General features: G+C 40.2%; 1 protein-coding gene across 9 annotated transcripts in view; it reads left to right on the forward strand.

Moving 5' to 3' along the window:
• MBNL3 (muscleblind like splicing regulator 3) overlaps positions 1–23,796 on the forward strand; it is a 102,262-nt gene continuing 78,466 nt past the window's right edge. For 6 of the 9 annotated variants that reach the window (XM_081567217.1, XM_081567213.1, XM_081567219.1 and 3 more), the window contains exon 1: positions 1–209. The gene's annotated coding sequence lies outside the window, so the exon portion shown is untranslated. Of the gene's footprint in view, positions 210–291; positions 562–920; positions 1,100–23,796 lie in introns of those variants that run through there. The other 3 variants (XM_081567215.1, XM_081567221.1, XM_081567216.1) reach the window with 2 other exon arrangements.

The raw sequence follows: 23,796 nt of genomic DNA on the forward strand, positions 1-23,796 counted from the left end.
GTGAGCGAAAGAAAGACTCAAAGAATATACACAGCGCTACAGTATCGGAGTGCCAGTGTCGCGGGATCCGGAGCGCGACTTTTTGGCGCTCTCCGGGAGCAGCGAAGGAGGCGGAGGACAGAGAGTCCGGGGCTGGGCGCGAAGTGGGGGGCCGCACGCCGCTGGATTCTCGCCGCGTCCGGAGCTGGGAGCCGCGCGCGCCGGGCCAGGTGAGGGCGGCGGCGGCGGCAGGGCCGGTGCGGGGCGCGCCGCGCTACCTGGCCGGGCGGGGCAGCGCGCCGCTTCCCAGCCCGCCGGAGTTGGGCGGGAGTTGAGCAGCTGGGGCGCCGGGAGTCCCCTTGCCGGCGCCGTGCCCTCGGCGCGCAGCGCGTGTGCTGGGCGCGGGGCACCGCGAGGGCCGCCGGGTCGGCGGGCGCTGCCGAGGACCGGCCGGCCGGCGGAGGGCACGCGTTTGGCTGCGGCCGGGCGGGGTTTGGGCCGGGGTTGCCATGGCAGCCGCTCGCCGGGCCCGGAGCCCCGCGCCCAACAGTCGGCCGCCACCGGGGAGCCGGGGAGCGCGAGGTGTGCTCCAAGTGGACTGAACCAAGCGCTCGGGAGGCGCGGGGAGGGCCGGCCCCGGTCCCCCACTGTCCCCCAGCCCGCCAGCGGGCCCCGGGGAAGGGTCCCGGAGTAGTGGAGAAAAAGAAAATCCTCTCAGGACTCGCGAGGAGGCTCGCCCGAGCCCGGGGGGGTGGCGGGGAGAGAGGAGGGGGTCGGAGGGATTGTCGCCTCCGTCCGGGAGTCCCTGTGGTGTGCGTCTCTCACTTGACATTTTCTACCCCACCGCGGCGGACTCGGAGCCGGGTTGCCCGTCCCAGCCCCGAAGTTCTGTAGGTGGGGCGGGCTTTAATTTGCTTATATCTAATGATTTCAGGAGCCTCGCTTTAAAATGGCGGCATTGGTTAGCCACCCGTGCTAGAGGCTCTCCCCGCACCGGGGCCACCTCGCGCAGCGCGGCTTTTGCTTCTGTCGCTAACAGAAGGCATGTGCCGCCGCCGCTGCCCCCGCCGCCGCTGAGAGCGGGACCCCTTAGCCCCTGGGTTCGCGCTAGCCGCAGAAGGTAAGGCCGGCGAGAAGTTGGGGTTGCCGAGCGTGGCTGCCTTTCTAGGGCGCCGGCGAAATCGAATGCCTTTTAAACTTTATTTTTCAAAATGGCAAATAAAAGGAAAAGTAATCCTACAACTTTGTTTGTTAACGTTAGGGGCTTTAATCTTTCTTCTTCTTTCTCTGCTTCCTTCTTTCTCCGTCCTTTATATATCTGTATGGCATATATAATGCCTATTTTGTCATCGAAAGGAACTTCTTTTATGGCATACCATCCGCAACAGCTTCTAGCCGCTCACGTCCCCGGGGCGGTGCGGTAACGTGGGCAGTGCGGCAGCTTTCCTGCTGCGCGGTCTGGTCTCTCTTCCCGCTGCGGATCAACACATTTAGGCAGCTTGCTTTTACTATTCGGCATCCGAAAGGGCCTGAAGGTAGATTTCAGGAGACTCTTGAAAATAGAATTTTCATTTTTAGCGTTCACACGATAAGCTTTTATGGTTAGAAACTGAAATTAAATCAAGACCAGCAACCCAAGTTAACATTCAGGTGATTCAGTTGTGTAGTTTTATCGTTAGTAGACCTACTGTGTGTTTTTCTGTCTGCTGACCATTAGTTGGTATAGATTAATACAACAGTGAGGGTGAATTTATTGTTGCTGTAATTAAGATAGTGTGTTTTCCAAAAGTTTTTTTTCAGATGTTCCTAAATTGCTGGTGTTTTTAAATTGGGTATGAATCCTCACAGCATAATGCCACAGGTTAATTGACGGGAAAGCACCAATTAAAACAAAATTTGCAAGATTTAATTTTGAAATGATTGCTAATTTTTCACTATGTTGACCCCTTGGTTTAATAAGTCTTTGGGTAGTTACTGGTGTAATGGTTGGAGAGTGGACTGTTGAAATAGCTGTACTAATGACTAGAGGTCAGTGTTTTAATACAGTTTACCTGAGGTTTTTCCCCTCTGATGAAAGGCATATTGACCATGGAGCTTACCAGCGCCCTCGAATTTTTCTAGTTATATTCACGTTTTTCCATTTTGCCTATGAGAAATGTAGTCCTTAATGTTTAAATACTTTTAAAAGTTGTTTTTAAAATGTTTCTCAATATGTAATACTTCAGGGAGATGCTTTCATATTTATTGAAACTTCCCTAAACATAGCCTAAAAGGGCTTCTGCCCATAACCCAGGTGATATTATTCTACCTCTGTCCACTTTTGACTTCTCCCAAAGCAATAGGAGCAACTTGCCTGGCAGATTCTTCTGTTATTAAAATAAGCAAGCTCCCGAGGAGTGGTGGGGGTAAAGAGATCGTTTTGCACCTGTGTGAAATGCTGCAGTTTTCCTGTCCAGGTGCTGTGGTGCACCTAGAAAGAACTGAACTGTTTGCGGTGGAATTTACTGTATAATCCATTTTTCAGATTATTGGTGGCAGAAGTGTTCGGGGAAGTTCATTACTTCACATCCGAAGGGAGAGTTCCTCTTGCAGGTAGAGAAATAGATACCTGCATTTGTGCAAGAGACCAGGGATGACAGAAAGGACCTTCTCCAGTTTTTAGTGATTACATCCTTAGACTCCAGTTCATGAAGCTCTGCTTCCTGACATGCTGCCTTGTTGCTGAATGACTTTGGGCAAATGTATCCTGAAAAGAGTGGGGGTGGCATGGGGTGGGGGGCTAAACCTTGGGGCCAGAATAGACAAGCTGAACTAGTGTCAGAGACATTATGAAGACATTTTGCCAGTTAAACATTCAGTGGCTTCCTAGACTGATGAGATTGGAGACCTTGTATGAAAACATAAGCGAAGGAGTTTGTCAGAAAAAAAAAATATTTTGAGAGAGAATTGATATGGTGCTGGGCTAGAGGTGGTGACTGCATGTTTCACTCTGTTTCTAAGAGGTACTTCATTTCTCTAATTTCCTTTGCTGCCTTAATGATTCCCCTCGACTGTCCAGTCCAGGCGTTTCACAACAGGTGCCTTTTATGGGAGATGAAACCTATGATTCCGAGCTGGTGTCCAAATTCTCTTTGGTAATCTCCTACACCTACCTGGATGACAGGTATCGTACATCTTTGGGGAAAGGAAAAAAATAAAAGCAGTTATTTGCATTTACATGGGAGTCTACACACACCCATGCTCAGTGGTGCACAGTGGTGCAGGGGAAGAAGGGAGGGTGATTAAGCCCAGGCCAAAGGAAAAATACCATCTTTGTGTTTCTCTGTAGTTTTATTTTTAAAAATGTGTGAAGTCAGAAATTACAGCTTATTAGTTGGTGAAAAAGTAGAGATCAATTTTTTTTCTATCCCATTTGACATGACTGTCTTCTAGACTTCTAGTGCCTTTTTGAAATAGCCCTGCTTTTTCCTCCTCGCCCGTCCCTCCATCATTATCTGTCCATTCATCCATCCAGTTTATTAACATTTATTGAGAACCTGCTATGATTTAAATCATTAATTCTCAACCTGGTTGCCTATTAGAGTCATGGGTAAACTTTTAAAATATATCAACACCTCTTCCAAAAATTCTGATGTTATTGGTCTAGGGTGGTGGTTGAGCATTCAGTATTTTTTTTTTTAATTAAAGCTTCCCTGGTGACTCTAATGTGTAGCCTTTGAGATACACTGTGGTAGATATTATGCTAAGTGCTAGGAATAAAAAAATAATGATGTACTATCATGGCTTCATGTATTTAGTCTTTGACATTAACCGTGTTTACAAAAGTTGATAAATTTGATGATATGTGTTATAGTGTGGAAATATAGCAGCTTGTCCCAGCCTGGGTGAGTCAGGATGACTAGAAGTACATTGTAGACAGGATAGGGTGAGAGGTAAAGATGAAATGATAGATTTCCTTGTCCACCATTCTCGTTTCCCTCAGTGATTCCCGCTTGCTGACTGAAGACTTTCTCAGCTTCCTGACTTGGCTTTCAAGGTGTCCTCCTTTGAAGTGTAGAGATAAGCATCCGTTCCTCTTTGAAGTTGCCGCTCATGCTCCGGGTCAAATACTTGCTCCTCACCTTTGCTCTTTGCCCTCCAGGACTTTTATTCACGCCTTCTTTTGTTCCCTGTAGTTGCTGTGGATTCAAACTCTCTCCATTCTTCGCATCTCAACTCCATTGCCATCTCTTTCAGGAACTCTTTTTTAAGCCCCCCCAGCCATCAGTTTCTCTCTCTTTTTGTCTCTCTTTCCTTCCCTGTTTCTCTTTTTCTCTCTGTTTGGTAGCAATTACTGTACCTTTTCCTTATGTGCTTGTCTTTCCTGCTCAAATGTAAGCTTTTTCCAGTTAGGAAGCATCGCATGTTAGTGCTGACTCCCCAGTCCTATGTGGTGTCACACATAGAGTGCGTAAGCATATGTCCGGCAGAAACAGCACAAGGGAGTGGGGGAGGCTGGATTAATTCCTGCCCCTAAGTATTCTCTGTCCCCTGTTAGACTTTTTTTATCTGAGCAGAGAAAGAAGAGAAAGGAGGTCAGAGTAAGAAAAGAAACTCAAGGGTGAGGTATTTAAGAATATGTTTTGTGTGTGTGATTGTGTTCATTAGATTTGGGTTTTGTAGAGAAAGAGCTCGGAGAAGGCAATGGCACCCCACTCCAGTACTCTTGCCTGGAGAATCCTAGGGAAGGCGGAGCCTGGTGAGCTGCCGTCCATGGGGTCGCACAGAGTCGGACACGACTGAAGCGACTTAGCAGCAGCAGCAGCAACACCTACCTTTTACCTAAGCAATGCTTTGCACAAATTAGGTCCTTAATACATGTTGAGTTAAAAAGCAAAATGAGTAGTTGGTAAACTCACAGAGGAGCAGATTTTGTGCTCGGCTTTTAATTTAAACAGAAGATAGTTTGCTTTTTGCGCACCGGCTAGAAGAACCTCAACATTTGAAGTCATTTAGAACCTTCTTTCCCTTCATTGCCTGCATTATATTTGCCTCAAATGGGTTCCCTCGCTTCTCACTGCACTGCTAGGCTCTTGTGTAATTCATCTTTCTGCCCGGTAGGTGTATTATTATCTGCCCAGCTCTGCCATATGAAAAAGTAATCACAGCAGCCTGGGGAAAGAAAGGTCTTGTCTTTGGAGGCTGTACGGTACTGCACGTGCTGGAACAGTGGCTGCGTCTGGGTTGCTGTGCAGATGCTGACAGTGTAGTTGGAAGTACAGTTTTATTCTCCACCCAAATGTCTTTATATGTGAGAAGGAAGGGAAGGGAAGAAAAGAGTAAAAAGTCCTACTGTGATGAAGATTTTCCTTCCGAAAACTGTACACTTATCCTGCTTATTAATAGCACAGTCCTTTCAGGAAGGTGGCAGAATTGTTCTGTTTTGAAATAAATCACACTGTCTGATAGGATTACAAACAGAGATTGAAGCCTAGCAGACAAGAATAAGTTACAGTCCATGTTTGACAAGTAATTTGATCCCGTAATTAAAGTTAGATAATGGTCACTGCCATGTTATAACTATCAAGTGTCTGAAAGAGCATGCAGGCTACACACACCTTGACTTTGTCAAGGTGCTCCATACGGTTGAGTTTTCTTATAACAGTATAGTAGGGTCAACAGATGGATTTTTCTCCCTTTATAAATGTATGTGATGTCAGGAGCGTAGAAATCAGAAGTTTTGTTTCTTTCGGGGGTTTTTCTGTCCCTCGCTCCATGTGACAGAGCTCTCGATTCAAAAATAAAAGGAAACCTGTGCCTCAGATGAAATGACATGGGCCCTTTCCCTCTAAGAGAATAAACTGTTTGGGAGCAAGTACCTTTAATTGCTGACCAACCCAAAACAAACACAAATTATGACCCAAAAGAAAGCAAATAGAGCCATATTAACGTAGGCTTTTAGACCTTAAGGAATCTGGTTCTGAAGCATCCTGCTCTTCCTGAATGGTTATATATTGCTTCAAGACAGCCAAATGACAGTGTTGGAAAGACAACTTTGAGAATTAGGATAAATAAGGTATCAATTACATTATCAGGTGTTAATGCTATCTGTTTTACCTAAAAGGAGTCAGAAAAGTTTTTTTTCCCAGATCATTCTAATAAAGACACAATATAAAACCATAATTTACTTCTTCTTGGTATTAAGTTGAGTGAATATGTTTTTAAAAGAGTGATGGGGAAATAATGCAACTGGGAAGAAGGACCTTATTTTTATTTGAGAAATAAAGGTACTCCCAAGTTGTCTGGGCACATGGAAGCACACGCATGTGCACAATGTACAAATTAGTCTTCATCTTAGGACAGTTTATACAACCGTGCATTGATTTATTCCCAGATGATTAGAGAAAAATACCTATTTTTACAGCACTCCTCCAATTCTAAGAATGAAAGAAAAAAACTTCACAATAAACTATAGTAAATGTTTGCATTACACTATGTCTCTCCAAGGCTCTGTATGTTGAACTCCAGTCAGTTAATTAGAATATGTTGATTAGAACTCAGGAGGAAGCAGAAATGAAAGGAAGCTTGATTTAAGTTTGTGTGTGTGTAGGGGTGTATACATGTAAGTGAATATACATGTGAATGTATATAACATGTACAGTGTAATGACATGTATGTTATATATATTCACATACATGTCACACACATACATATATATTTTTTTCTCCTTCTATATGTATATGATCCTTTTCAGGAAACTCAAGCATAGTAACCCCAGAACTCTTCATGATAGCCATGAGACCAAAGTGTTAAGGGAAAAAAAGGAGACTGATTAATAGAGATTTAGAAATCAATTAGGCATGCTATTTAAAATATTATGTCTATTCTTAGGGCCTCCTTCTATCAGCATTACATAGGCTCATGAGTAGAAGGAGTGATTTGTTTCTAACTTTAGGCAGAGGTTAGTTTTATGACCACACAGTGGACGAACTTGAAGGGCCCAGAAGGAAAGGGCCTCCAATTGAGAAAGGCAGTCTGGGCAGAATTGCAGGAGGTTGGCATTAGACTTCTGACAGGCTGTGTGATCTCCTTAAGGCCATGGGAGCATCCTAGAGACTGACAGTTTGCTTGATCTTGTTTTCCAATGTGGATTACTTAAATTAGCTTAAAATTGTCCCCACCAGTTTTTTTTGAATCTCGAGCTCCTTGGCATCGCCTGCAACTGGTGTGGAAATTGGAGACTAGCTTCTTGAGGCTTATTCAGGTTTCCTTGAACGTACGAGTAACTCCTTCTTAGGCAAAGTTCCTGGGTCTCCTTTATATCCCCACTGCCTGGTGCGTAGTAGTTTGTAGTAGTGTTAGTCACTCAGTTGTGTCCAACTCTTTGCGACCCCACAGACTGCAGCCCGCCAGGCTCCTCTGTCCATGGGATTCTCCAGGCCAGAACACTGGAATGGGTTGCCATGCCCTTCTCCAGGGGATCTTCCCAACCTAGGGCTCAAACCCCAGTTTCCTGCATTGCAGGCAGATTCTTTACCATTTGAGCTACAGGGAGGGTTCTCAGTAAAACTTGGTTAAGTGAATGGGAGAATTTTCTTTCTAACTTGTTGTTTTATTTTATGAACAGCCTTCCTGTGATTTCAGGTAGCGTTATCTATTTTTTATTGACAAAATAATTATCAACAACAACAAACAGGATATCCTGCTTGATGCCATGGTAGCAGCTCTGTCACAAGTCCAGGGAAAAGCAGGCAGTGGCAGCCTTTGGGCTGAGACCTCAAGGAGTAGCCTGAAAGCCAGCTGCTCTTTTCCTGTCACCTGTAGTTGCATTTAGTGTATCCCCAGCACATCGCAGAGAAATCAGTCCACAACCAGAAGTTATGTAGAAACAGTCCTTCAAACCATTTCACCATGTTCAAAAAAAAAAAGGAACAAAATCAGAAATACCGTGACTCAGATGCCTCGTGTCATGTATAGTTTAGAAAGTGATGAAGTCAGACAAAACCCCGAAAGGACACTGAGAGCTGTCTCATTTTCACTCAAAGCACTGATTGCCCATTTAGAGGGTGAATTTGCATAGGTTTTTATTTACCAAGATACAGGTGTGAATAGCGCCTCTTTTTACTGTATCCAGAAAGCAAAGTCCACTCAGTGGAAGAGACGAGTGCCATTTCAGATCCACCACAATCATCTTTTGTGCTCAGAGGACCATGAGGCTTTAGGTACAGCTTTTGTAGTCTCTCCTTATATAGCAGCATGAAGAAACCAAACAAGGGGCTGTGTTTTTATTTGGTGGGGGGCAGTTGGCCTGTTAGCAAAAAATGAGAGTGGAAGAACCAGAGAGCTTGCATTTCAACTTTTGTTTTTAGTCTTCAGCCTTCACGCAGGAAAACAAAGCAGAACAAAAGTACCATGTAGCATATTAATTTGGACATATATCCCGTAGTATAATTTCTCACTTTTTTTTTGCTTTACAAACTGAGAAAATGAGATTGTCACATAATGTTAGGGTGGTTGCTTTATGATGATTGGATCCATGTACGCTGTAGTGGTTTTTCCAAGTTCTATTTAAAATATATAGAAACACACTCAACCAGATGCACGGCACGCTGGCAGAGATCACATTCCTTCTCAGCACCCTACTGGAGTTTGCTCTTGTCCACCGAATTGCAGGCACTCCATAAATGGCCCAATATTTTTGTTAAAGAACAAACACGTTGATGTGTCTCCCCGTCCTTGCTATCTGTTATCAGTGAGGCTCCCAGAGAAGAGGAGTGGGTTCTTTTCAGAGGTGATTTTGAGCAAAATTTAAACTCCCAAGTTGTTCACGTCAGCATCTTTCCTAAGTGATTGGATAGCATGAAGAAAACCTTCTTAACTCACCCAGAAGTATGAGGTGAAAAATATACAGATTATAGGGTTACTTTTTATGTCTAAGAGCTTCAAAATGTAGAAAACCATGGGGGTCGAGGAGGTGCTGGGTACTCTGATCTGTTTCATAAATGCCTGTAGCAATGGCCGCAGCCGCAGGAAGGGACTGTGTCTATAAGTGTTCTGCTGGCTTTCTGAAGCCAGGGTCTGGGCTGGGATCACATTCACAGTCTCCCCAAGGGAAAGCCTTTTTTTTGGAGAAAGAGTTTGGTGGAACTTTGGCCAACTAGCTGCCCTGCTACCGTTTAGTAATCCTCTTTCTTTGATAAACCTGGTTTTGCTGGGGGATTCATTTGGACATCCCGAGAGCTTCAGTGTAGCAGTAACATGAGGGCAAAACACTTGTACTTTCCAGCTGAAACTTCCCCTCCAAAGATCTTTGGTGATTGAGAATTTGAGAGACTACAGAAATGTGACACAGGGCTTGGCATTTCACAGTTCTGGAAAAAAGACAGGAATCCCTCCGTATGGTGTGAAGAGTGTGTTGACAATAGTGAAGAATCTCAAATGTGATTCCCTTAGAGACCTCTCATACCTGCACATACTTTGAGGTTACACAGGTCATATTGTGGGCTGGTGAGAGACAGAGAGAGAAACCAAATTGAAGACGCTAGTTCCTCTTCTCTGGGAGATTATAGTCTGCAATTCTCTCCTTACTCATCAGGTGTATGCAAATTGTTCTGAAAACTGACCTGAAATGAACAGGAAACATCTAGGTTATCTAATGTCTGATCCTGAACACTTTTACTTTTTACTTTTTCTTATGTGGTCTATTATTCCTGTATTCATTAAAATGCGGAAGTCCAAGTGACTGGTTGTGTGACCAGTCCTAAGGAAATTTTTTGGTAAAAGTTACATTTTTCACTTTCAAGCCTAGATCATCTAACAGCTCTCCTCATTGCCTTCCATCTTATCCCCAAAGAAATTTCCATAATATTTTTAGCCATCTATGAAAACAGTTCTGACAGAGGCACTGAGAAATGGTGACAAGCAATGACAGGAAATGCCGTTTGCCCTGGTCTCCTTCATAACTTAGTGAGGCCACAGCTGCCTATTTGCTTTTCGCTTCCTGTTTAGGGGCTATTTGGGTCAAAAGTAGCAGTGTTTTCCGTATAGAGATGATTTTTTTTGGCTTTATTCTGTAGGGCCACAGTAAATCTGTCACTGGACTGCATATTTTGTATATTTTATGAACTGTATCATGTGGTTTGAGTTTAATTTGGAAGGCAGTGCTTTTACAATAAAGATCCGCCCCCCCCCACACACACACCCCCACACACGTGCAGCTTTAGGGTCTGGGGTTGCAGGGGCATTCGAAAGTTTATAGCTCTATTTACAGAATAGTGATTGCTGAGAAGGGCATTTCCTGCCAGCTAATGACTGGTCGGAAAGGCCAACGGTCCAAATCCAGGGAGAGAAGACCATTCATTAAATGCCACGAAGGGACCAGGACACTTTTATCGTGAAGTGGTGGGGAGAAAGTGAAAACATTGTCTGCCTTTTGAAGAGCCCAAAGCAGTGCAAGCAGAGCCAGATATGGAGGTGCTGCTTTGTGGTGTGAAAAATGGACCTTCTTTTCATGACCAGGACCAACTGACTTTCCCAAGAGGGTACCCAATCAAGACGTGGATGAGGAGGGCATTTCCTTCAGGTTGATGACCCATGGAGAGAGGACAGAGAAAGATGAGGGCCCTGAGCTGGCCCAGTATTAGTTGCCTAAATGGTCAACTCACAGGTGTTACAGCGCCCTTAAAAACCTTTAAGATCACAGGATTGAATTTCCTAACTGGTTGGATAACCAATTCATTGTGAAGTGGACAAGAATTTAGGGATGGAAAGAATGATCTCTTTTCAAGGTCAGTTAAGCAGGACACCAATATTCTGTTTCAATTTCCTAATATAAAGAAGGTAAATAATATGTATGAAGAATGCTTTGCCTCTTGTGAAAGGAAGTATCTTTGAGGGCTGTAATATTAACCATTTAACCTAAGACATTCTCAGGAAACGGTTTCGTCCGCAGTGTAATTCTTGCCTGCTATAAAGCAGCTGAGGTGTGAAGCATTTGGCATTGATTTAGAGCAAAAGCAGAGTAGGACCAAGATTAGGTTCACATCCAGGAATCCCTGACTTCCTGGCCTGTCCTTCACTCCCTTAGCTTCTTAAGCCTTCAATTTGCAAAAATGTTAAATGTTTATAAAGGATAAACATCTGCTCTAAGTTGCTTAATAGATACCTCCATGTAAGGGGGTTCTGGGACACTCCCCCTTCAGAACTTGGCTTAGTCTTTTACCTTGAAATTTTCTTTCATATCTTCCAAATTTGGTAGGGGAATGGCAGGGGTGGACCCAACCTCTGAAAAACAGGCAATCATAATAGGCCAGGCACCTGGATTTCTTCATGGGATTGAGTCATCTGTCACAGGCAGAGCACACCAAATATTAAATTTCATTTTTGGGTCTGGAAAATGTCATTATATGCTTTTTAAATATTCAGTAATCCAAAGATTGCTGGTCATCACCAGCTCCAAAATTAAAGGAGCTTTCTGAAGTTTAAAACACTCTACAAATGAACTGTATACCAATTACTGTTGTTATTATTAGATGATACCTCGAACACATTTATAAACAAAAAAGTGACTTGGATGAACTAAACAAAAAATTACAACGTAATTTTATTGTTGAGCATTCTTGCATTTGAATGTTAAGATACACTCAAGTTTTTCAAGCTCAGATTCAATATAATATTCTGATTTACAAAATGGTTTGGATTAAGAAAAACAAGGTTCTTCTGAGTAGATGTCCCATTGATCTGAATATTAACATGCGTTTATAATTAGCAACACAGCTGCATTTAAATAATGATCCAGAAACCTTAGAGGTATCTTGTTCTAAGAGGTTAAATACCCCTTCCATCTTCTTGACATCGTGTTTTGTTTAGTAAGCCCTTTCTTTGTAGGTTATCCCCAAATATATTTCACGCTGGTTCAGATTCAATTACTGGAGTCTGTACTAGTGGCCTCATAATTAATGAAGATTTACCCTACTATTAGCAGAGTTAATACCATTACCTTGTGGCATGTGATAAGTCTATTTTTTCTATCAGTGCAGTCTTCAAGTGGTGGGCAGCGAGTCATTAGTGCATAATGAAATCCACTTAGGAAGTTATGACTAGCATTTCTTTTAAACAAAATTGAATAGAATATATAGCAAGAAAACATCAAAATATATCATATAATACATTTAAATATTTTTGATGAGACTATTATTTCAGATCTATACACATATATACTTAGGATGTTAAACTGTGTTTCTTATTATTTGTTGCTGCTGAAAAGTTTAAAAGTCAGTGTTTTAGTTAGATGTTATTTCAAACCAGGTCAAAAATGATTTTTCCTCTTTTTTTGAAAGGAAGGTAGTCGAGAGATACAGGGGACTTGGTTGCTGACATATTGAATGGATGTTGTTTAAGTACCCTGACAGTTGTGTGTCTGTTTTTCAAACTAAGAAGTGAGACATATTGCTGTAGGAATGCTGTAAGATTTAACATCTATCATATTGTTGTAGTCCTGAGGGTATGTACTTTATGTAAGTATTATGTATTTACCAAGTGATATTGATAGACCATGAGACACAGAAAACAATGTTACCTATGAACAGAGGACAAAAGAGGACATCTTAGAAAAACAACAACAGTAACTAAAAGTCTTGAGATGGCTGGATGTGAGGTGCTTCTAGCAGCAAAAGAGTGGTCAAAAAATTCATGTGTAGAAAAAAAGCTCACATTATTATAGGATGAATTTAATTATATAGTAAAGAATTTAAAAATTGGTTTTTACAAATCTAAAATGGTCATATCAAGAAAGAAGAAAACTGATTTTTAAATAAGTTGTAAATGTACACATGTACCATATGTTGGAAGAAAACCTGTGGGTGGCTATTTTTTTCCTGCAGTGAACAAAGGCACACATTGAAATGAATTGTAAAATTGTGAATGGGAGGCATAAGCTGAAAGTTAAATATACCTAGGATGTTGATGAGAAAGTGAAGGTGAAAGTCGCTCAGTCGGGTCAGACTCTTTACCAACTGAGCTATCCGGGAAAGTCCTGTTGATGGGAATGATTACACAAATAAAGACAATAGTCACATAGCCTTTCTAATTACTTTTTTGGGCTTCTCTTGAGAAGGCAATGGCAACCCATTCCAGTACTCTTGCCTGGAAAATCCCATGGATGGAGGAGCCTGGTAGGCTGCAGTCCATGGGGTCGCTAGGAGTCGGACACAACTGAGCGACTTCCCTTTCACTTTTCACTTTCATGCATAAAGGATAAATAAAATCTGTCACAGTTTCCACTTCTGTTTCACATGAAGTGAATAAGACTGGATGCCATGATCCTAGTTTTTTTAATATTGAGTTTCAAGTGCTACAGTAGGGTGGGAAATAACAGAGGATGAAGCATAAGGAGTCAGGAGTATGAAATGATGTTGAATGAAAGTGCTGCTAAAACAGCTGGACAGAAAAGCCTAGAACAAAGTTGGATTAAACTTGTTTAGAATGCAGAGACAATAGCAGAGTAAAGCCTTGGGAGTCAGTCTCTTACGCCTAGGAGTGGTCCAGCACAGCCCAAGGAGAGCATCAGAGGAGAAATCGCTTTGTGCCACAGAAGCAAAGTAGAAAGTTTTTAGAAGGAGAGTGGGATATCAACCAATATCAAAGGAATTATGTAAGTTGAGGCCGCTGGTTTTGGTATTTTAAATGTTATGGGTGACTTTTTAAAGATCAGAAACCAGTTCGCAGAGGGTTGAGGAGTAAATGAAAAATTGGGACATGAAAGTGGTAATGATTGCTTTTTTGAGACACTTGATGATTAAGAATGAGAAATGTTGGAACTTAACAAGGAAATAGGATCAAGGGAAGGAAGAGTTTGTTGTTGTTTTTAGGGTAGGGGTGGCTTAAATATGCTTACTGGCTGACAGGGAGGCAGAGGTGAAGAGCTCTTTCATCCTACTTTTACTCATCAAATGTAGAATATAAGAAATGTCTGTAAGTCACCAAATATATATTGAATACCTGCCCTCCTTGCCCTGAGTCTCGGTTAATATGCACAGTATTACTGAGTAATCTATGAAAGGCTCCGGTGTTTGTTCTCTTTGTACAGGATTAAGCCTGTCATAAAAGAACTGGGATAGGTTTGGACAAAAAAAAGACAGTGGAATTCAGCCAAAAAAATAGATAGAGTTGTTTTTAAGTAGCTCTAGAGACAAGTCAGTGCTACTGAATTAGTGAAAATGTGACTGACATCTTTGTATAGGTCAGGCTCAATGAAAATGAAAGAGAAGGTGGTAAAAGCTATAAAAAATAATGATTCCAATATAACTGCCAAGGATGGACTTTTACTCTGTAATTTCCCTTTAGACTCAGATTCAGTGTCAGTCCTTCATCAAGTTAGAAATTTTAACATGGGAAGCAGCTTCCCTAAGTTGTATCTGGCAACTTTAGTTTTTTGTGGATTTTATAGTAATATTTTAACATGTAATTTAAAAAATAAACTTTGGGTCCAGATTCAGTTCCCCTCATTTTAATCACTCTCCCAATTCTCTCTTCTAGGGTATATTTTGTTCTTCCTTTCTTAGAAGCTGATGATAATTGGTACAAATATCTCTAATGTAAGCCTTGTATTTAATGTCTAGGGTGATGTTTGATTCTAGACAAAAAGAAATGGCTGCTGCTTTGAGATTCTGAAAATGCTTTTTTACTCTGGAGAGAAGACAAAATGACGCAAATTTTGCGACATGTTGAAAAACTTAAATCTTTGAAGTTACTATAAAGGTACTGATTAGCTAAATCAGCATTTGCCAAACTGTGTTTATTTTGCCATATTTTCTTAGGTGGAATGCCTGGGAATTGATGGTTAAAATGAATACCATATTCTGAGGATTAAATTATACTAAAGCTACCATCCCTCTTTCCCCTCCCAAACTATAATGTATGTGTGTTTGCTTAGTCGCTCCGTCATGTCTAACTCTTTGCGACCCCATGGACTGTAGTCCACCAGGCTCCTCTGTCCATGGGATTCTCCAGGCAAGGATACTGGAGTAGGTTGCCATGCCCTTCTCCAGGGGATCTTCCCAACCCAGGGATCAAACCCAGATCTCCCACATTGCAGGCAGTTTCTTTACCATCTGAGCCACCAGGGAAGCCCCATATATGTATATGCACATACATATGTATATACAGACATATATGTTTAGATACATATATACATATGAGTGGGTATATACGTGTATATAATTTTTTTCAGCTTTTTTTAATGCTACATTATAAATTGCTGTGCAAACATGACTTGTTGAGAAGAATTTAAGAATACTCCATCAACAGAAATCAAAATGATTTAATAATATATTCCTGCCAAGAGGACACACTCTACAAAGTCAGCAGTAACTTAGATTAAAAGATGCCCCCCCACTGCAAGGGAAATGTTTGTTAAGTATAATTCTAAAATGACTATGAAGAATTTGCGTTTAATTTCTTATTTATGATTTCTAGTTTCAGCTTCTTCCTTACCATTTTATACTGGAGAAAATAGTATTTCTATACTGTCCTAAATAAAGAAGCAAACGAAATGGTTTCACATTTAAGTTACTGAGAGTATCTTTTTACTTTGTTCTGGTAAAACCAGGCAGCAGATCCAAACTTGAAACAATAGCCTGAATGGGCTGATTAAATCTGTGGTCAACAATTTTCAACTGTTTGCTTGATAATTGGAAGAACTGAAAATGAAGACAAGTTTATATGGTTGGTTTAAATTAAGGCTATTGTTTTGAGGGAATCAGACAGCTTGATAATCAAGTTGTGAACTCTGTGCATCTCTTAACGAGTTAATTTAATCTGATATCTCTTCAAAGGCTGTGTTCCGTGCTACCAGTTAACAACACCTCACAGGCATCTGAGCCCCTCCTCCATAGTCTGCTCTCTGGTTTATTACTATTACAGTTATTTATTGGATTCAGTAAAGACATTGAATTTGCAAATGAACCCTTTGGGGGTTATAGTATCAATAATAACAACCTCGGTGAAACTATATTTTTTAACAATGATGTTTACACATTAAAATTAAATCAAAATTATTGATACTCATTCAAATTTTTCACAATTAGTCATTAAAATAATTAAAATACATATAGAAAATGTATTTTTCCCAAAGTCTTTAATGCATTATTTTTGTATATGTATTTGCATGTATGGTTAATATTATAATAAATGCCAAAGAAATGACAACTTGTTTGTCGAGCTTCGAGTGGAGAAATTCCAGCAAGGAAGACAAAAGTGAGTGATGAGAGAGTATTTCCAAACAAACCTCTCTTAAAATGGCTTTTCAGTAAAAGCCTTTGTGTCCACTTCTGCCCAGCTGCATTAAGTTGTGAGAAACATTTAATTTACTTTAAAATTCCAAGTTACTTGTCTTTTTCAAAGCTAAGGAAGTCTGGTTTTGTCAAACTTGCTGTCTTTTTTTTTCCGAAAGGACTTGCCATCTGTCTTTGAGAGGTAGTTACTCATTTCTTCAGATTCCACTTCTATTCGATTTCTCTTGTGTCTGTTCATCATTGGAACTCCCCCTTATCTCAAAAGGTAAGCTTGCATTTGGCCCTTTAGCCTCAGTTCCTGGAACAACACTAATGTTCCTCAATATCCATGTTGACATCCAACGGTCTGTAGTTTCTTTTCTTGGCAGGAATTTGATTCTTCCAATATCCAAATTGAAAACCATAGTCTTATATGTGCAGAGCAGTTGACAAAGAGAAGGGGGAAGGGGCAATTTATCTGACTGCAGTCAACAAGCTAAACAAATTCATATGGAAAAAAAGCAAATCTGCAAAACATACATGGAGAAAAATTAGATATACCAGCTATGTGTGATTTGTGCAGTTGATTTTCTACAGCATATCAACCCTGGCACCACTCCCGCCGCCCCCCCCAACACATATTCACACAAACATACACAGGAACAGTTTTAACTTGTGTTATAGATATGTAGTATCTGTGGATCTTTTTCAAGTGTATCTTCCTATGTAATATCTGACCTAAAATAAAACACTCATACTGTTTTCTTTAAACATGACATTAACTGATAACCAGTTTTTTAGTGTCAGAGAAGGCCTAACTCTAGAACAATTTATTAGGAAGAAAAGAGGAAAATGAAACTAATATTAAGACTATATTAAGAAGTGATAGGAAGAAGTGATGTAATTTTGTACTCTTTTCTAATGGAAAGAGCTGCTGACTTTGTGCCAGGCACTGTGATAAGCACTATACATGTATTATCTCATCTAACCCTCATTGCAACCGTGTGAGGTCGGTGTTATTATCTCCTTTTTACAGATGGTGAACCTGAAGCTCAAAGAGATTAGGTAGCATGCCCAAAGACATTCTGCTAGTAAACAGCAGTGTCCAAACTTGAAGTTAACTGTGACTCCATAGTCTGTGTTTATATTGTGGAAATATAAAAAAGGTTTCATTGAGAACCTGAGTTTGCTACCTGTCTCTTTCACTATGTGATCTAGGACTGAGCACTGGATAAAGCAGTGCTGCTTGAAGGAAGTAAAGATCTGGGATGACCAGATGCTGTAGACTTTGCAATACACTTCTAAGTTATAGACCTATAAACTGCTAGAAGTGGGAGGGAGAAAGCATCACTCAATTAACAATACCTTTGTGCAGAATAAGTCTGCTTGGCACAATATTGTCAGTAACAGCAGTCAGACTTTTTAAAAGTCATATTATGGTGGGATATAATATTATTTATTTTTATTTTATATTGGAGTATGGTTGATTTACAATATTGTGTTAGTTTCAGGTGTACAGCGAAGTGATTTGCTTATACATATGTATACATTTATTCTTTTTTGGATTAATTCCTGATTAGGTTATTACAGAGTATTGAGTTTAGTTCCCTGTCTTATACAGTAGGACTTTGTTCATGATTTTATATAGAGTATATATGTTAATCCCAACCTTCTAATTTATCTGTCTCTCCACCTTTTCCGTTTGGTAACCATAGTTTGTTTCCTAAGTCTGTGAGTCTGTTTCTGTTTTGTAAATAACATATACTATTATTTAATAGTGGTAGTGCCTGGTATTTTTTTTTTTATAGGAATTGTTTGTTTAGGAGATTTTCATGTCAGTTGTGTTGAATGCATGTAGTTATCACACACATTTTACATCTCAGGTTGATTTTTCCCTGATACTTGACTTCCCAGGACTTTTTCTGTTTAACTCTGCTTTCTATCCCACTTTCAGCCTCTTTCTTCCTTTTTATTTTTTTGCATTGGTTATTAATTCAGCATATCTTTTTTGAGCACATCCCATGAATCAGCCATATTTCTTGGTGCTGAGGTTTTAACTCTGAGAAAGTATTCAAATAAGTTGTAGTATTAAGATAAAGAACCTAGTTTAAAAAAAAAAATAACTTGAGCATCACAAAGCATCATTATCCATAATGCCTTGGATCTGCTTCTTTAGCCTAATCATGTTGTTTTAAAATTGTACTGACTTATTCATAATAGCCCAAAATAGGAAACAATCCAAATGTACATCAGCTGATGAATAGGTAAACATATGTGGTATACTCACACAGTGGAATACTATTCAGGAATAAAAAGGAATAGAGTACCAATATGTGTATTCAACAACATGGACAAACCTTTAAAATTTTATCCTTAGGGAAAGAAGCCAGACACAAAAGGCTACATACTGTATGATTCCTTTTATATAAGATGTCCAGAATAGGCAAATCCATAGAGACAGAATGTAGATTAGTGGTTGCTCAGAAATGGAAGGATAGGGGCATAGCTAAGGGGTACAGAAATTCTTTGGCTAGGGGACCAAAATATTCTAAAATTGTGATGATTTTGCTCATATCTGTGGATATACTAAAACCACTGAATTGTACATTTTAAAGGCTGAGTGTCATGGTATGTGAATTATATCTCAATAAAGGGGGTATTAAAATTATATTGACTTATGTATGATGACAGTTATATTATTCCCATTTTAAGAATTACAGAAGTTAAGCAACAGCTAAATGTAGAGGGTTGTTGATCTTCTTTTAAAGAGAAGCAGTAAATCGAGACATGTTGGGATTCCCACTCATTCTTTAACCTTTATGGGGAAAGTTGATTTCTTACAGAAAGATTCATGCTGAACTTTTCTGTTATTTGAGGTGCTGCCATTATTGGTCCCACTTTGCCATGCTACCCTGCATATGGAACAGATCTTTTTTTCCTCCACCAGCAGAGCGTCTTCCATATAGCAGATACTCACTGCTTACGTTGGTTTAGGAAGTGTTTGTTAGTAACAGTATATATGAGGTATTGAGCCAAACACTGAAGATGAATAACACATGCCCTTGAGGAGCTCACAGTTGAGCAGACAGATAAGCAAGGATTCCACTATAGTATGACAACTGTTGAGATAGAGATGGGCACACATGTTTGATGGGGATGCTAAAATCCTGAGTATAGTTCTGTATCTGGATCTCATTCATCCACTCATCTGATATGCATAGCACGGCTGAGGCATTCTCCTCCTCTACATTTCAACACATCCAATAAGAAGGCTTCCCTGGTAGCTCAGCTGTTAAAGAATCCGCCTGCAGTGCAGGAGACCCCGGTTCAATTCCTGGGTTGGGAAGATCCCCTGGAGGAGGGCATGGCAACCCACTCCAGTATTCTTGCCTAGAGAATCCCCATGGACAGAGGAGCCTGGCAGGGTGCAGTCCTTGGGGTCACAAAGAGTCGGACACGACTGAGCGACTAAGCACACACACACCAATAAGAAGGCTTTTTACCAACATGGTGAAGTTTAACTGCATTTTTCTCATCTACCAAATGCCATGTGTTTTGACATTGAATCTATGAATACAATGCAATTACATACTTCATTTGTAAATAAAACTTAAGTAGAACTGTTGTTAGTATTGCTTGGCACCTCCAGAAATCATATCCTAATAGAACTTAAAAGTACTGGGATTCATCCTGTGCCCAAATATCTAGGAATAAGCCTATAAATTTTAGGTTATGTTTGTGTACTTTTGTGCCCGTAGGAGGCAGTACAGACTAGTGATTGCAGCAAGCATTCTAGAGCATGCCCAAAATTGACCGGGGCTTTTCCGCTCACCCACTGTGTGACCTTGGAGCAAGTTACTTAGTCTTTCAGGATCTCAGTTCCCCCATTTGTAAAATTGGGAAAATGCTGGTATCTACCTCATAGGATTGTTATGAGCAGTAAATGAATTAATGTACATGAAAATGCTAAGATTAGTGCCAGGCTAAGATTAGTAAACACAGTGTGCATATTTCCTGTTGTTATATTTTCAATTCATCTGAAATTTCATGCTTTATTGTTCTGTTTTTCATAAATCATACATACTCACCTTTAAATGAAATTTAAATCATTGGAGGTTGATGTGAAGTTTTCTCTATAGTCCTTTGAGTCTTTTCACCCCAAAAGCCAAGTAGATTCTCCATTATCTGTACTTGGAAATGAGAGGTCAACTTTGACATTCCTTTCTGCTCCTTTTACAAGGCCGCAGAATTTTACAGTTAATTACATGGCTGTCTATCAGTTATCTTGATAAAATTTCCATAGCTCACACACTATCTCATGCTAAGGGATCAGTGTTGTTAGAATGTTTGATGTGTAGTTTATAATCCACAAGAAATAGAGCATACCACAGAGTTGGATTTACATTACTTGACTGCATTGATGCCATTCTGTTGGCCAGGTTTACATGGGCATTTTTTTAGTCAGCCACTAGCATCATTGGCCAGTCCGCTATCTAGGAGCCAGGATTTAGTGGTGACTTTCAGTCTCCTACTGCTGATAAAGGTTTTTACTTGGCTAGAAAAATTGACAGATACAGTTATTTAGAATAATAATAAATTAACATTGAGATTACTGTTTTTGCCTTAATTTACAGTATCGTTAGCCTTTCTTCTTTCTATATTATGTCACATTATTTCTAGTACAATGATGATATAGTCATTTTCAAGTTTAAGCACATGAAAAAATGCTGAGAACGACAGGAAGGAGTGAGGGAGCCAGTCTGGCACAGAAAACAGAAGACTGGAGGAACTAGACGCTATAGTAAGTGCAGCTCAGCCCAGGGTCCCGGGGAAATCCACTTTGTTCTTTTAACCTTTATGGACCAGGTTGTTGCAATGTCCTCATCATTATACTTAGATTACAATTTTATCTTTGTCATTAAATGCAAGCATATTTATATTGTGCCCACTAAGAAAGCTTTTTCAGTAGCAGTAAGCAAATGGTTTAATTATAGCTTTCACATATGTGGTCATTATCAATTTTTATTCTGAAGTTCCCTTAGATAAAATATGTAAACAGTTAAGTTGGGCTTAAATATTTATTAACAAATAGAATCCGCCTGCCAATGCAGGAGATGTGGGTTCGATCCCTGGGTCAAGAAGATCCCCTGAAGAAGGGAATGGCAACCCACTCCAGTATTCTTGCCTAGAGAATCCCCATGGACAGAGGAGCCTGGTGGGCTACAGTCCATGGGGTCGAAAAGAGTCGGACACAACTGAGTGACTGAGGACACACCCACAGTTTTTATAACATACTGTAATTATTTCTAGAAATCATTACGTGTTCAGTGACTAATAATCTAGAGCTTGTACTAAGGTAAATAAACAGAAGCAGCAATAACCAGTTCCCTTGTCTTTCCTAATCATTGGCATGCCTTTTAGTCATATTTTAGATTTAAGGCGGGCTCTGTCTCTCCCTAGGAATCCAAACTATGCTTTCTCTTAGTTGGCTTCCTGGAAAATCTAAGCCTCCCTCTTGCTCAACAATTTAAGTCAAGGCAGGACCAATGTTTCTTTGTAATGATAATCTAGAATTATCAGAAAAAGCCTAACATTTTTTTTTTTACTATCCTATGTCTAAGGAAGCAACAAAATTTTAAAAAGCATTTCAGAAAGATTTGTTTCCAGATCGATGATAGGAGACAAATATTCATGTTTTAGAATTTTGTTTTTTGAAATATCAAATTTGTTGGAACACCTCCTTGCCTGATAGTGTTCCAATAAATGAGGTGTTACTGTAATAAGACCTTAATGTGAACTTATGCACTTTTGTAGTATCTGATGGGCCAGCGATATTAATAAAAATGATTTGTCATGGAAATTATAACACTGAGACAATTACTTTGGGATCAGAATCATTAGTATAAAGAGGTAACTGCTTTCATTAAAAGCACTTCCGAATTCATCGAGTTTGTTTGTTGGGGGAAAAGAATACAGAATATTAATCTTCTGTGTCCTCTTTTTCAGTGAAATATAATGGAAGAATTATTTTCTAACTAATAATAGTTTAAGGGAGCCTGATGAAAAAAAGCCTAAAACTGGTGTCACTATTGAATTTTTGCATGTGCACCCTTTTTCTTGTAAATATGCATTTGTATCTGGAGGAAAAAATATTTTCTTTCATTAATATCATAACACACTCCAAAATATTTCTTCGTTAATTAAGAAATAGAGGTGTGGGCTAAAATAGAATAAATACTTTAAAATGTTTTTTTGAGTTTCAGTTTGCCAGTGGAAGTTTTTTCAAATGACAGTAACACCTTGCTTACCCTGCAAATGCTGTGTGGATGGAATTTTCATGCTATCCTGTGTTAGAGGTAGTAATCTTCTGAAGAGAGTACCATACAGATGGAAATGTCGCTTGTGTGTGCTTAACGAAAAACCACATGCATTTTCTTCAGAAGCAGAACTTTGAAAGTTAAGTTCAGCTTTGTTTCATTCACACTGTAATGAACAACAACTATTCTAATTTATTTTTAAAAGTTCCTGGTATCATAACAAAATAAATACATACTAGCTTATAAGACGGAGAAGGCAATGGCACCCCACTCCAGTACTCTTGCCTGGAAACTCCCATGGATGGAGGAGCCTGGTAGGCTGCTGTCCGTGGGGTCGCTAAGAGTCGGACACGACTGAGCGACTTCACTTTCACTTTTCCCTTTCACGCACTGGAGAAGGAAATGGCAACCCACTCCAGTGTTCTTGCCTGGAGAATCCCAGGGACGGCGGAGCCTGGTGGGCTGCCGTCTGTGGGGTCGCACAGAGTCGGACACGACTGAAGCGACTTAGCAGCAGCAGCAGCATGTTAGAATTGATATTTATGCTAACATGTATTTGTGAAAACCTACTATGCACTCCTGGGCGTAAAGAATCGCCTGCTAGTGCTGGAGGCACAAGAGACGCAGGTACGATCCCTGGGTCGGGAAGATTCCCTGGAGAAGGAAATGGCAACCCGTTTCAGTTTTCTTGCCTGGGAAATCCCATGAACAGAGGAGCCTGGTGGGGTACAATCTGTGGGGTCCCAAAGAGTGGGACACGACTGAGCATACACACACACACACACACACACTATGCACTCAGCACTAAAAAGTCTGTTTTATCTCCTTTTCTTCTACATTACTCCCTTTCCTTTTCCTTTTAAATTCTGTTTTATCATTTCAGCTTACATTTGGTTTTAGAAAATGGCATTTCTGTTGCATCAGATAGTTTTAAAAGCAAGCTCTTCTTACCTCTGCTTAGCATAACCAGTGTATTTGGGTAGCAAACACAGAACCATCTTTAGCAGGTACAGCACTATTCTACTTAATTACTAATCATTTCTGTTGGTACGAATAACCTGGTAAAGGAATGGAGTATGGAATGAGTGTTTTTCTTGGGTTTTAAGTCTCATTTCTGATTCCTACTAGATGTGAAAATTGAATGTTCTTCCATTCTTTATGTTATCATATCAACCTTTGCAATTGTGAAGAGCAAAGTTTCTCGATTTTTAGCTAGCATTGTTTGTCTCACAGATTCTCAGGTGGCACTA

The sequence above is a fragment of the Giraffa tippelskirchi genome, chromosome X (genome assembly GCF_054371585.1).
Source record: "Giraffa tippelskirchi isolate mGirTip1 chromosome X, T2T-mGirTip1v1.2.pri, whole genome shotgun sequence".
NCBI classification, from domain to species: domain Eukaryota; kingdom Metazoa; phylum Chordata; class Mammalia; order Artiodactyla; family Giraffidae; genus Giraffa; species Giraffa tippelskirchi.